The sequence below is a fragment of the Oncorhynchus gorbuscha genome, linkage group LG06 (assembly GCF_021184085.1).
Source record: "Oncorhynchus gorbuscha isolate QuinsamMale2020 ecotype Even-year linkage group LG06, OgorEven_v1.0, whole genome shotgun sequence".
NCBI classification, from domain to species: domain Eukaryota; kingdom Metazoa; phylum Chordata; class Actinopteri; order Salmoniformes; family Salmonidae; genus Oncorhynchus; species Oncorhynchus gorbuscha.
Genome location: NC_060178.1, coordinates 77,874,350 through 77,886,680, shown reverse-complemented (window position 1 = coordinate 77,886,680; position 12,331 = coordinate 77,874,350). Strand labels below are relative to the sequence as shown.

Here is a 12,331-nt window from a genome sequence, read left to right as displayed (position 1 = left end):
ATGGCCATGGTCACAGTCCTGAATGTAGCCTATTGAAGGAAACTGACACACATCCTCAGAAACCTATTCAGCCAGAATATGATGAGCAACAGGGTGTTTCAGTCATAGACAGTTATAGAATTACTAGAACTGTAAAAAAAATGTGCATTTTGACTGGAACACACATTAGTATACTCAATATGGGCGCCGGTCCAACCATCAAAGACCCATTGATTTGATTGCAGTTACTGTACTAGTAATGGTAATATCTCTATGGTTGCAGTTAACTGTAGGTGTATCTTAACCTTTAAAGGGAAAAGTTCTCTTACTTTAGTTTCATCATTGAATAAATTAACCCTTGGCTGTGTTTTATGCAGCCTGGTCTCATAGTCTAGACGTAACATAGTAAAAGTAAATCTGGGACATTTGAATTAGTGTGATTTGTTACATTTGGCATGGTCACATAAGACAAAAGATTACTTAAGGCAAAAGTGGGTGGTTGGTCGGTGTGGAAGGGTGAGCGTATAATGCCAACGTCTAGCGTGTTCAAATCTCATCACGGACTACTTGATCATTTTATCTACTTTGCAACTACTTAGCATGTTAGCTAACTCTAACCTTAACCTTAACCACTAGCCTAGCTACAACAAATTGGAATTCGTAACGTCATATGTTTTTGCAAATTTGGAATTTATTGTACAAATTGCATTTCAGAACATATTGTACGAAATTCAATTCACATGATTATCATACGAATTTGAATTCCTTACTTATCATAAGAAATGGATGATGGACATCCACAAATGAATAACTATCATATGAAACGTAACATATCATACAAATTGGAGTGGATGGAATTTACTTTTACTATGCTACGTCTACCCCTGAGTCCAGGTTGGTTTTATGGTTGCAATGTTTGATGGTTTGGTTTGGTTTGGTTGGTTGAAGAAGTCTGAACACAAAGTGAGTATTTCAAGGGAAAACTGTTCTTTGTCTTATGCATTCCTCTATTTCCATTTGTGCTTTGCAACATGGTACAATAACTGGAGAGTTTAAAAGTGGTTTTAGTTTGATTGCTTTCTATAAGTATCCATATGTTAATATAATATGACCAAGTTTGATTTACTATTCAAAGTCAACACTGCTCATCGAGTTCTTGCTGAATAGGGTTGTCTTTCACTTAAGAGGATCAATGTCCGTTAGTCAGGTGTACATTTTAGGACATCCTTTTCTCTATCGATTTTCAACACTGGCTTCATGATGACTTCGTCTTTGTACGTTTTATCAGGTGTAAAGTTGAATGGGACATACAAAAACATACTTTTATTTCTAGAACCACAAACAAAAGAGACAGCGCAGTTGTGTTAACAATCACCTTTCTTTGGCAAAATGTACACAGACAGTCATGTTCTTGTGGACTCTTGTGGTGAAGAATGTCCTAAAAGGGACACTGTAGTCCGTACTGTAGTAGATCAGGGTAACGGGTATGTGTGAAGTCATTTGAGTCAAACACATTGACATGTCGTGTTCTCCATCTCCCCCTCCCATGTCTCACTAACCAACAACTACATGTACAGTACTGTGTTCCACTGAATGCCCAGCCTAGAAAGAACTCATAATAAAACTGAGTTCAGCATGAAACGAAAGCCACACTGCATGTCTGTCACGCCTCCAAAACTGTTTCTGCTCTGTAAACAGTTACCACACTCCCTCTCTTTAATCGCTGTGATCGCTCTATGCGCGCTAATGAATGCTTCTAAAGTGCTTATGCATGCTGTTTATAGGACACATTCCCTGTTTGGGGCCAGGCCTCGCTCCCCATTCTCTCTCTGGCCACAAACTGAAACCTGCCACCTCGTGTGGGCTCCTAGCCACACATGGTTAAAACAGTAAAAGTACACTTATAGTTCTCCTCTGAGAGAGTGCCAGAGTTTCTGTGAGGGTGTTAGAGTGAGTTAGTGACTTGGTACCCTGGCATAGGGGGAATGGGAACCAGGGATTGTTGTTTGTTGCCTGAACCAGAGTCACAGAAATCTAGAACTGCTGCTCTGAGGGGCTTTCACTACCTACTGCTACTTCTCCTGGGGTTAAGACCTCGACACATCTACTGTACACGCACACACACACCTCAAATGTTTTACATACAGATCTGCCATCCTAATTTGATCACTCTGTTGTCGCAGAGAATTTTTCTGTGCAGCAGGAAATGCAAAGGTTTAAAATGACTTCTAAAGTGTTTAATTTTCACTTTAAAATGCCCTAATGAAAAATGTATCAACCCCTACAAAAATGCCCATGAATTCTAATCCACATAATAATTCAGGTTTCCTGTTGCTGCATGCGAGATATGTTTCCTGCTGTGAGAAGCAGGGTCAAATTAAGAGAGTTCATCTGTACTCCATGTACATCCACAGTAACTTGCAAACACATACACAAACCTCTCTGGGGGAGTGCTGGTTTAGTGAAACTCTTGTATTATAGACTAGCATGGTATGGCCAGTCCAGCCAATAGAGTAGTGTGATGATGCCTTGACCAGGGCTGCTGCACCTGCATGAAGGGATACAGGTACGTGATCCACACCTTTAGCCAGACGCATAGAGGATGTTATGGTCTGTTCTGAATGGAATAATATATGTCTCTAGGAGGTTTGCTGCTGAAGACATTGCCCATGCTACTCTCCTACCCCAGAATGACTCCCCTTCCATCTACCCCTGCCCCCCTTCCCCCCTCTCCCCCACTGTCATATTGGCCTGTATACCTGTTATGGCATTTTCAGCCTTTGGACACAGCTTGACCCTTGAGCCTAAGACCATCTGTACTACAAGTTAAATTGGACTACAACATTCAAATTGCTCAAAACTTTATTGGTCTAAAAAGACTTTAGGATAACTTTGAAAAAAGTTTTTTTTGGCCTTGATAATATATTGCACACAATTCTCACTGCAAAGAAACAAAAGCAGTTTGGCACTCTAGCTGTATACTGTGGGGTACAAAATTATTGACAGCCTTGATAAATTACTGTATAAAATAAATAACCAAGATACTGATCTATATTGTATGCAAAAAGGGAAATTATATTTTTTTATACTAATACAATTGCTCATAGAATTTGTTTAACAAGTTATTGACCCCCCTGTTTTGAATACCTTTCAATACCTCACCTTGCGAGGATAACGGAGGGATCTTAGACCATTCCTCTGTACAGAATCCTTCCAGATCCTTGATATCCTTTGTGTGCCAATAGACTGTCCTCTTCAGTTCAAACCACAGGTTTTCAAATGGGTTTCAAGTCTGGAGACAGATGGCGATTGGAACATTTAGATTTTGGCCAATTAATAATTTATTTGTGAATTTTTATGTGTACTTGGGGCTACTGTCTTGATGAAAGAGGCAAGCAGGTTTTTGGCTAAATTGTCCTGGTGCTGGGTAAAGTTCATGATGTCGTTGATCTTAACAAGGGCTCCAGGACCAGTGGAAGCAAAATAGCCCCATAACATCAAAGACCCACCACCATATTCTACAGGAGGTATGGGTTTCTTTTCTGCTTAAATCAAATCAATCCAATCAAATGTTAGCACTACACAGCTGACTCAAATAATCAAAGCTTGAGGTATTGAAAGGTATTGAAAACAGGGGTGTCAATAATTTGGACCCTTTAAGAGAAAATAGAACTTATTTAAGCAATCTCTTTCTCTGAGCAATTATATTTGTATAAAATAAGATAATTTCCCAAGTGTTTTAAGCATACAATATAGCTCTGTATTTAAATGTACAGTCTTGTATACAGTTATTTTTGCTCGTCTTTATCAAGAGTCTCAATCATTTTGGACCACACTGTATGAATCTCCCAAACATTTTAGGTGCCCATTACTGGTCTTTTGTTGGGTCTCAAGCCCGTTAGAGCTGGCATCTAAGGCTTTGCACTTATTATCTCCTTTATGGAAGGAACCTTCCGGCTTCCCAACATGAGTGTTTCTCCTTTTGCCATTAACCTGCTGCTTTTCCTCTTCCTCTCATCCCAAAACATGACTGTAGCCAAGATGTCCGTCTACAAACAAATGAAACTGGCATGTTGTTTTGATTGCGGCCGTTCAGAGCGAGACTGCTCTTGCATGTCAGGCAGTGTACATTGTAACATGGACACCCTACAGAGGGCCTACCCACTCTCCTCTGTCTCTGTTCATGATTGCGCAACCACTTTACGTGCCTGTAAGTTACACCGCCCAACACGTGTTGTTACATGTCTGTTGTGTGTGCCCTGTATGTGTGTGTGTGTTTCATGTGTAGGTATACATGTGTGTACTGTATGTGCTTTATACGTAATGTTGTCCACGTGGCGTGATTCCATAGTCGTGGCTTATTTAAATGTATTTATTGTTATTATTATTATTAGTAGTAGTATCATTCATTTGAGTAGTGTTTATTCTTATTATTTATTGGGTGGGGATGGTGGTGTTGCTTTGTGGTGCTGCTTTACTGTAGCTGTTAGCTCTGAGGCTAGCACATGCTACATCAGTTAAGCACTCGTGTGGTGACTGTGTTATTAGACAGTTGGTGTTTGGTGTATTATATTGTTTATATTATGTTTAGTATATTATGTATAAAATGTGACTATGTTGAAGGGATGCTTTATCTCTGACTGTATGCAATATCTTGATGACAGTTTTGATTTATTTTTGTTGTCGTTTTGTCTTCCTTTGTTTATGAAGGCATCCCATGCTTTTAGGGGAACCTCCTTGCTAACTGTGTTTCTGTTCTGTTCCTGATCATTTTATTTCAAGCTCACAGGACTGACTTGTGCAGGAATGAAAGCCATGCTCGAGTGATGTTCATAGAGCGATATTAATAGAGAATCTAGATATGTAGCATATCAAATGGGGTTCATCTTAAAGTTACACGAATAAACAAAATGACATCATCATACACAATGGGATGACCTCCTACCTACATCAACAGAGACTGCAATTTCCCCTTTGCTAAGCCCATCCCAGAGTTTTAGGCAACCATTGCAGCGCTCCAGTGGATAGCAACATTCGCTAACCAAGCTTGAGTCCAACACATGGACAAGCTCTCATTTCAAAAGAATGGAAGCCAATGAGGGCAATGGCAAAATTGGAGGGTTTTCATTAAAAAAACTAGTTGTTTAAATGGCTAAATAATTTAACAGTACACCAGGGGTACATGGGACTGTGATTCCTGAAATGCAGTGCCTGTTAATGGAGTATTTTTATGAATCCAAAATTATACTTTTGTTGCATTGTTTGCTAGCTGGTTAGCTTGCTAGGGCTCATTGACCGACATTGAAAATGTTGCTCACGTTAGTTAGCTAACTAGCCAGTTAATATAACTTGTATTCTCCAAGTGTATGTTAACTTGCTCAGTTAGCTATATTATTAATATAACTCACTGCTGTCAACATCAGCACTACTTAGCTCCAAAATGAGTTAGTAGCTTTGACTGCATGCTGACGGTGCATTCAGAGCCCTCCGGTGGCTAGCCACAGTTCCATCTTAGTTTTACCAGGTTCCTGTGAAGCCACAGTCCACCATAACATTCCCGAAAGTCTTCCGATTAGCATGGGGTGGTCAGTGTTTAATTGCGTTGTGTATTACCAATGAGGGGTTGGGCTTAGCAAAGGTTGATTTATTGGCTCTTCACAATATCACACCCTCCCTTGTGGCCACACCCTGTTGTGCATGATGATGTCCATGAGGATGTCAGTGTTTACAGCCTCATTGCAAGACTTAAGTGTTTATCATAATCCAAAACATGTATACACACAGCAGTGTTCTAGAATATTGTACTGTTGGCTTTCATACTTTTCGAATTCTCAGCGCAGCTCTAGCAGTTTCTCCAACTGTCAACACATTCAAATGAATAGAGGACGCGTACCGGAGCCGTGTTGGTTTTAAATTTTGAGGAGGTGTACGTTTGGGCCGTGTGTCCCCCCCCCCCCATGGATGGTCTCAGAGTCATGTAGCTATGTCACAGTGGGACTCCAGACTACAGCGTCTGTGGACTATGATTCATGCTTTACACAACGTGTCACTTGAACGTTCTCGCCGTGGCTTATTACATGATCCCTATGTGATAATATGACTGTCTGTCAGAGTGTTGTGGTCTGTAGCTGTTGACAGTTGATCTCTTTTCATCCTAGGAAAGCGGTTAATCTTCCAATAAGAAAACAATGAATATGATGAGTGTTGAGTTATAACCAGTTCGGATCGTGACCCTCAGCCATGATACTCATCCAGCCACAACCAGCCAACATATATGGATTCACTTGTAATTAAGTAGCGAGCTACTCCAAAGAATTAGAATAAATAACTCCCTCTCTGTTTTCCCAGACTTTATCTTTGTCCCATCAGATTACTTTCTCCTCTTCCTCAGTAATCAGGAACCCAGAAGATCATGTTTTGTTCTTTCCTTAAAGGGATAGATTTAAAAAAAAAAAATAGTTTTCATTATTTGCGACTTCCTGAGCGTGTTTCATCCAAACCATGTTTTTAGTTTTGTTTGCTGGTTATTTAGCATCATCCAGAATCTCCTGGCTAGCATTTTTGGAGCTTGTAGCAATGCTAGTGGAAACAGTTTGAACAAGTTAGCGCTGCATGCAAAAGCATGGGGAACAAGCCCTCTGTTGCTCTTCTAGGGCTGTCTGGACCTATCAGAAGAACCAGGCAGAGGAGAGAGGGGAAAGGGAGATGACAGTGGTAAAGGGAAATAGCAAATCAAATAAAATTTTATTTGTCACATACACATGTTTAGCAGATGTTAATGCGAGTGTAGCGAAATGCTTGTGCTTCTAGTTCCGACAATGCAGTAATAACCAACAAGTCATCTAACTAACAATTCCAAAACTACTGTCTTATACACAGTGTAAGGGGATAAAGAATATGTACATAAAGATATATGAATGAGTGATGGTACAGAGAAGCATAGGCAAGATACAGTAGATGGTATCGAGTACAGTATATACATATGAGATGAGTATGTAAACAAAGTGGCATAGTTAAAGTGTCTAGTGATACATGTATTACATAAGGATGCAGTAGATGATATAGAGTACAGTATATACGTATGCATATGAGATGAATAATGTAGGGTGATTGGATAGAGGGAAAAGAGAGATGGCAGTGATTGGATAGAGGGGAAAAGGGAGAAATCAGCCCCATATGATTTCCACCTCAGCATTCTCCCACCATCTGCAAGTGAACTCAGACTAGATTAGTGTCAACCGCCTGATGATGAGTTTGGTTTTGCCTCTTGTATGTTGGTGGGCCACTACTCTCCCTCTGCACCAATTACTGGCTATTAGGGTAGTTACTGATCTCTCTCCACCCTCAGCCCCTCGTATGATTTCATGGAAGACTAAATCTTTCCTGTTCTCTTTAAAGGGGTGATCAGCAGTTGCTACATCCATTTTTGGACTTATAAATTGATGATATGTACCCATTGATTCTTGAAGAATAAAGTGTATCAATGCCCCATGGGTTTTGTTCAACTGTCCTACCCCAGCAGAACCCAAAATATAAGCTTGTTTTACTACGTTTGTAAACAATGTAAACAAACATCATATTGCCTCAAAACATGGTTATTAAAACTATAATGTTGATATTATGGGTGGTATTTAGTATTTGTATTTATTTAGGATCCCCGTTAGCCAAGGCAGCCACTACTCTTCCTGTAGTCCAGTAATATTTAAAATATTACATGACATTTCATGACATGTTTCACAGCACATTAAGTGCGTTCCCTCAGGCCACTACTCTACTATCACATCATCTGTGTGTAGAGTGCATGTCTTATCATGTGTGTGTGTCTCTTCACAGTTCCCGCTGTTCCATAAGGTGTCTTTTTATCTGGTTTTTAAATCTGATTCTACTGCTTGCATCAGTTACCTGATGTGGAATGGAGTTCCATGTATCCATGGCTCTATGTAGTTCTGTGCGCCTCCCATAGTCTGTTCACTTGAGGATTGTGAAGAGACCTCTGGTGGCATGTCTTGTTGGGTATGAATGGGTGTCTGAGCTGTGTGCTAGTATTTTAAACAGACACCTCGGTACATTCAGCTTGTTAATACTTCTCACAAAAACAAGTAGTGATGAAGTCAATCTCTCCTCCACTTTGAGCTATGAGAGATGTACGTGCATATTATTCATGTTATCTGTCCCTGTACATTTAAGGGCCAGCTGTGCTGCCCTGTTCTGAGCCAATTGTAATTTTCAGAGGTCCCTCTTTGTGGCACCTGACCACACGACTGAACAGTAGTCCCAGTGTGACAAAACTAGAGCCTGTAGGACCTGCCCTGTTTATATTGTTGTTAAGAAGGCAGAGCAGCGCTTTATTATGGACAGACTTCTCCCCATCTTAGCTACTGTTGTATCAATATGTTTTGACAATGACAGTTTACAATGCAGGGTTACTCCAAGCAGTTTAGTCACCTCACTTGCTTTCCACATTATTTATTACAAGATTAGTTGAGGTTTAGGGTTTAGTGAATGATTTTTACCAAATACAATGCTTTTAGTTTTTGAAATATTTAGGATTAACTCATTCCTTGCCACCCATTTTTGAAACTAACTGCAGCTTTTTAAGTGTTGCAGTGACTTCATTCGCTGTAGTAACTGACGTGTATAGTGTTGAGTCATCCGCATACATAGACACACTGGTTTTACGCAAGGCCAATGGCATGTCATTGGTAAAGATTGAAAAAAGGGGCCTACACAGCTTCCCTGGGGAATTCCTGATTCTACCTGGATTATGTTGGCGAGGCTTCCATTAAAGAACACCCTCTTGTTCTGTTAGACAGCTAACTCTTTATCCATAATATAGCAGGGGGTGTAAAGCCATAACACATACTTTTTTCCATCTGCCGACTATAATCGATAATGTCAAAAGCCGCACAGAAGTCTAACATAACAGCTCCCACAATATTTTTAGCATCAATTTCCCTCAGCCAATGGTCAGTCCTTGCATCCTTAGCTCTTTTTATGAATTTGAGAATGGTTACATTCTACATCCCCATCCCTTAGCTTTTTACAAAAACGGTATTGGGCCGGTGCTTATTTTTGTTTCAACCGCTGATTGCTGCTTAAAAGGGGAAATCTGCAGTTACTACATCCATTTTTTGGACTTACACTGAGTGTATAAATCATTATAAACACATTTCCATGACATAGACTGACCAGGTAAATCCAGGTGAAAGCTATGATCCCTTATTGATGTCACTTGTTAAATCCACTTCAATCGGTGTAGATGAAGGGGAGGAGCCAGGTTAAAGAAGGATTTTTAACAATTGAGACATGGATTGTGTATGTGTGCCATTCAGAGGGTGAATGAGCAAGACAAAAGATTTAAGTGCCTTTGAATGGGGTATGATAGTAGGTGCCAGGCACCATGCTTAGTGTCAAGAACTGCAACACTGCTGTGTTTTTCATGCTCAACAGTTTCCTGTGTGTATCAAGAATGGTCCACCACCCAAAGGACATCCAGCCAACTTGACACAACCGTGGAAGCATTGGCGTCATCATGGGCCAGCATCCCTGTGGAACGGTTTTAGCACCTTGTGGAGTCAATGCTCCGGCGAATTGAGGCTGTTCAGAGGGCAGAAGGGGAGAGGTGCAAGCCAATATTAGGAAGGCGTTCTTAATGTTTTATACACTCAATGTATAAATTAATAGTGTGCACCCATTGAATTTTTAAGAAAATAATTTATAAATGCCTCATGAGCTTAGTTCAACAGTTGTACCCCCATCAGAACCAAAAATATAAGCTTGTTTTACTCCAATGTTTATAAACAAAGAAAATGTAAGCAAACACTATATAGTCTTAAAGCTGCAATATGTAATGTTTTGGGCGACCCGACCAAATTCACATATACATTCTCATTAAAAACAAGCCTAAGAAGCAGTATATCTGTTCTATGTGCGCTATTTCTATGCTTCCCGTTCTTAAGGTATTTTACTTTGGATTTTGTACACCAGCTTCAAACAGCTGAAAATACAATATATTTGGTTATTGAAAATATACAAGTGGTTTAGATAGCACAATGATTTTCTACAATTGCTTGTGTTGTCACATGAATTGAAATTAGGCGAACTATTAGAATTTTAGCAACCAGGAAATGGTGTTGTGATTTTTGCGTATTGCACCTTTAAAACATTGTTAATACAATCATTTTGTTATCATGGATGGTCAGTCCTTGCATCCATGTCTATGAATTTGAGAGTTGTTACATTTCTCCAGCCCCATCCCTAAACTTTTTACCGAAACTGGGGCTGGGAATTCCTTTGTTATTTCAATTACAGATTTCCCCTTTAACAAAGTGAGTTAGAGATCGCTATCGCTGGAATTCCTCTGTCTTTTTCCATGTTTTTCTCTTTCAGAGTGGATAAGATGTCTCTGACCACGATGACTTCATTCACATCTGAAATTGATTTTCAACTGGTTTCTTCTTGAATAGTGAATCTGCGAAGCACTTTACATTTAGACCACACATTATGCAGAGTTGCCAATTGAAATATACATGGACGGGCTAATAGAAGACATAGCCGTGTCTTAAGTCTGAAGTGGGGGCGCTCCTTCCTAAGTAAGAGCAGTGATTCAGCTAGGAAGTAAACCTTGTGCAGGTGTTGTCATCTTTGGGACACGCTGTTGTTGGTCTCTCAGGGCGTTGTTTGTCTCAACTTCTGGGGACCATCTGGGGCAAAGATTCCGTTCTGGCGGCTGGGGATGCTTGGTTAGGGTAAGGTTAGGGTCAGGAGAAGAGGTTTAGGCTGAAGTTGGAGCTGGGGTTGGGGTTGCTGGGCAGGGTTGGGGACAGGAGAAGAGGTTTAGGCTAAAGTTGGAGCTGGGGTTGGGGTTGCTGGGCGGTTGGGGACAGGAGAAGAGGTTTAGGCTGAAGTCGGAGCTGGGGTTGGGGTTGCTGGGCAGGGTTGGGGACAGGAGAAGCGGTTTGGGCCTGGAGCCAGAGGGTTTGGGGCTTGGGCTGTCTGCTGTGAACCAGAGACATAAGGCTGTGGCTAGTCTGTCTGACTTAGAGGGAGATGGGTATATGTGTGTGTGTCTCAGCGGCAGGCGATCCTTATCCAGCCTGACGTGGAAATTATGTTAGCATTTTTATTTCCCTGGCTCTGCTGGTCCATCACCAAAACCTGCCCTGACAGGTCCTGTCCACCAGGCAAGTTTGGTTCCCCCCTCCCCCCTCTGTGGCCCTCCACGCTCCTCCGTCGCTCTACCCCTCAGACGCTAGCCAGTTAGCCTGCCGCCTCTGCGGACGCAGGTAGATCGATAGCGACAGATGCCAGGGCCAGCGAGGGTCCCTATTTGAGGGTGTGTGTCACAAGGCAGCCCTGGGCCTTCGCTGTGACCTTTACTGTTGAAGACAGAGCAGGGCAGAGCAGAGCAGGGAGGGCTAGGCTAGCTTAGTTCAGTCTATGGGAGAATATCCATTGCATACTCCTCGTGTCCTCTCTCCTCGCCTCCTTCTCAAAACCCATTGGAGGAGAAGATCCGACTAGAGGGACCTCTGTCTTTCTCATCCAATGGGGTTTGAGAAGGATACGAGGAGAGAGGATACGAGGAGTATGAAAAGGAGATTCTCCCTTTGATTCTATTCCAAATAGCACCCTATTTGCTATATATTGTGCCATACTTTTGACCAGAGCCCTGCCTTGTTTCCTTCATACAAATGACTATATCCACTTCTTCATCTAAGATTTATTCCTCTGAACTGTGAAGTACTCTGAAATGGCTAACTTAGAATCACTTAGTAACTATGGTGGGTTAGGGGTGCTACTGTCCAGACGGTGGTGTGTGTGTTTCTTTGTCCCTCCCTCAGTGTGTGTGTTATTGGGAGGTATGGGAGAGGGTAGATGTTTGTGTGACTGTCTTTCTGTTTGGGTTTGGTGTGTGTTCTGTTCAGTCTGTAGTCTGGGCTCATCCGTCCGTTCTGTGTGTTGTTCGTTCTCTCTCCACTCTCCCCGGAACGCTTTAGAATTGGATAGTCTTTAAAAAAAACTCTCGATAGCTCCATGATAGCTCAACAAAAAACTAAAAAGTATTGGAGTAGATTCAATGTAAGGGGAAAAACATCAGCACATTGTTGAGCTACTTTAGGAGTCTGAAAATGATTCCTAACCACAAAACAGGATTTTGATAACATCCCACAGTGCCACAGTTTTGTTTCAATTTCCAGAAGCACAACTTTATCCCCTCCCCTGTTTCACCTCGCTCTCTCTGTGGCCATACAGTCCATCTCCCTCATTCAACTCCTTCACCCCATCCATCGCCTCCTCTTTTACCATTCTGCACTATTCTCTCCATTCAGCTCACATTTTGCGCGATCAC

The 12,331-nt window shown here is 41.4% G+C and overlaps 1 protein-coding gene across 14 annotated transcripts in view; it reads left to right on the top strand.

Moving 5' to 3' along the window:
* Positions 1 to 12,331, top strand: part of LOC124038361 (calcium-activated potassium channel subunit alpha-1) — a 201,661-nt gene that overhangs the window by 144,848 nt on the left and 44,482 nt on the right. The gene's annotated exons all lie outside the window — the stretch shown is intronic.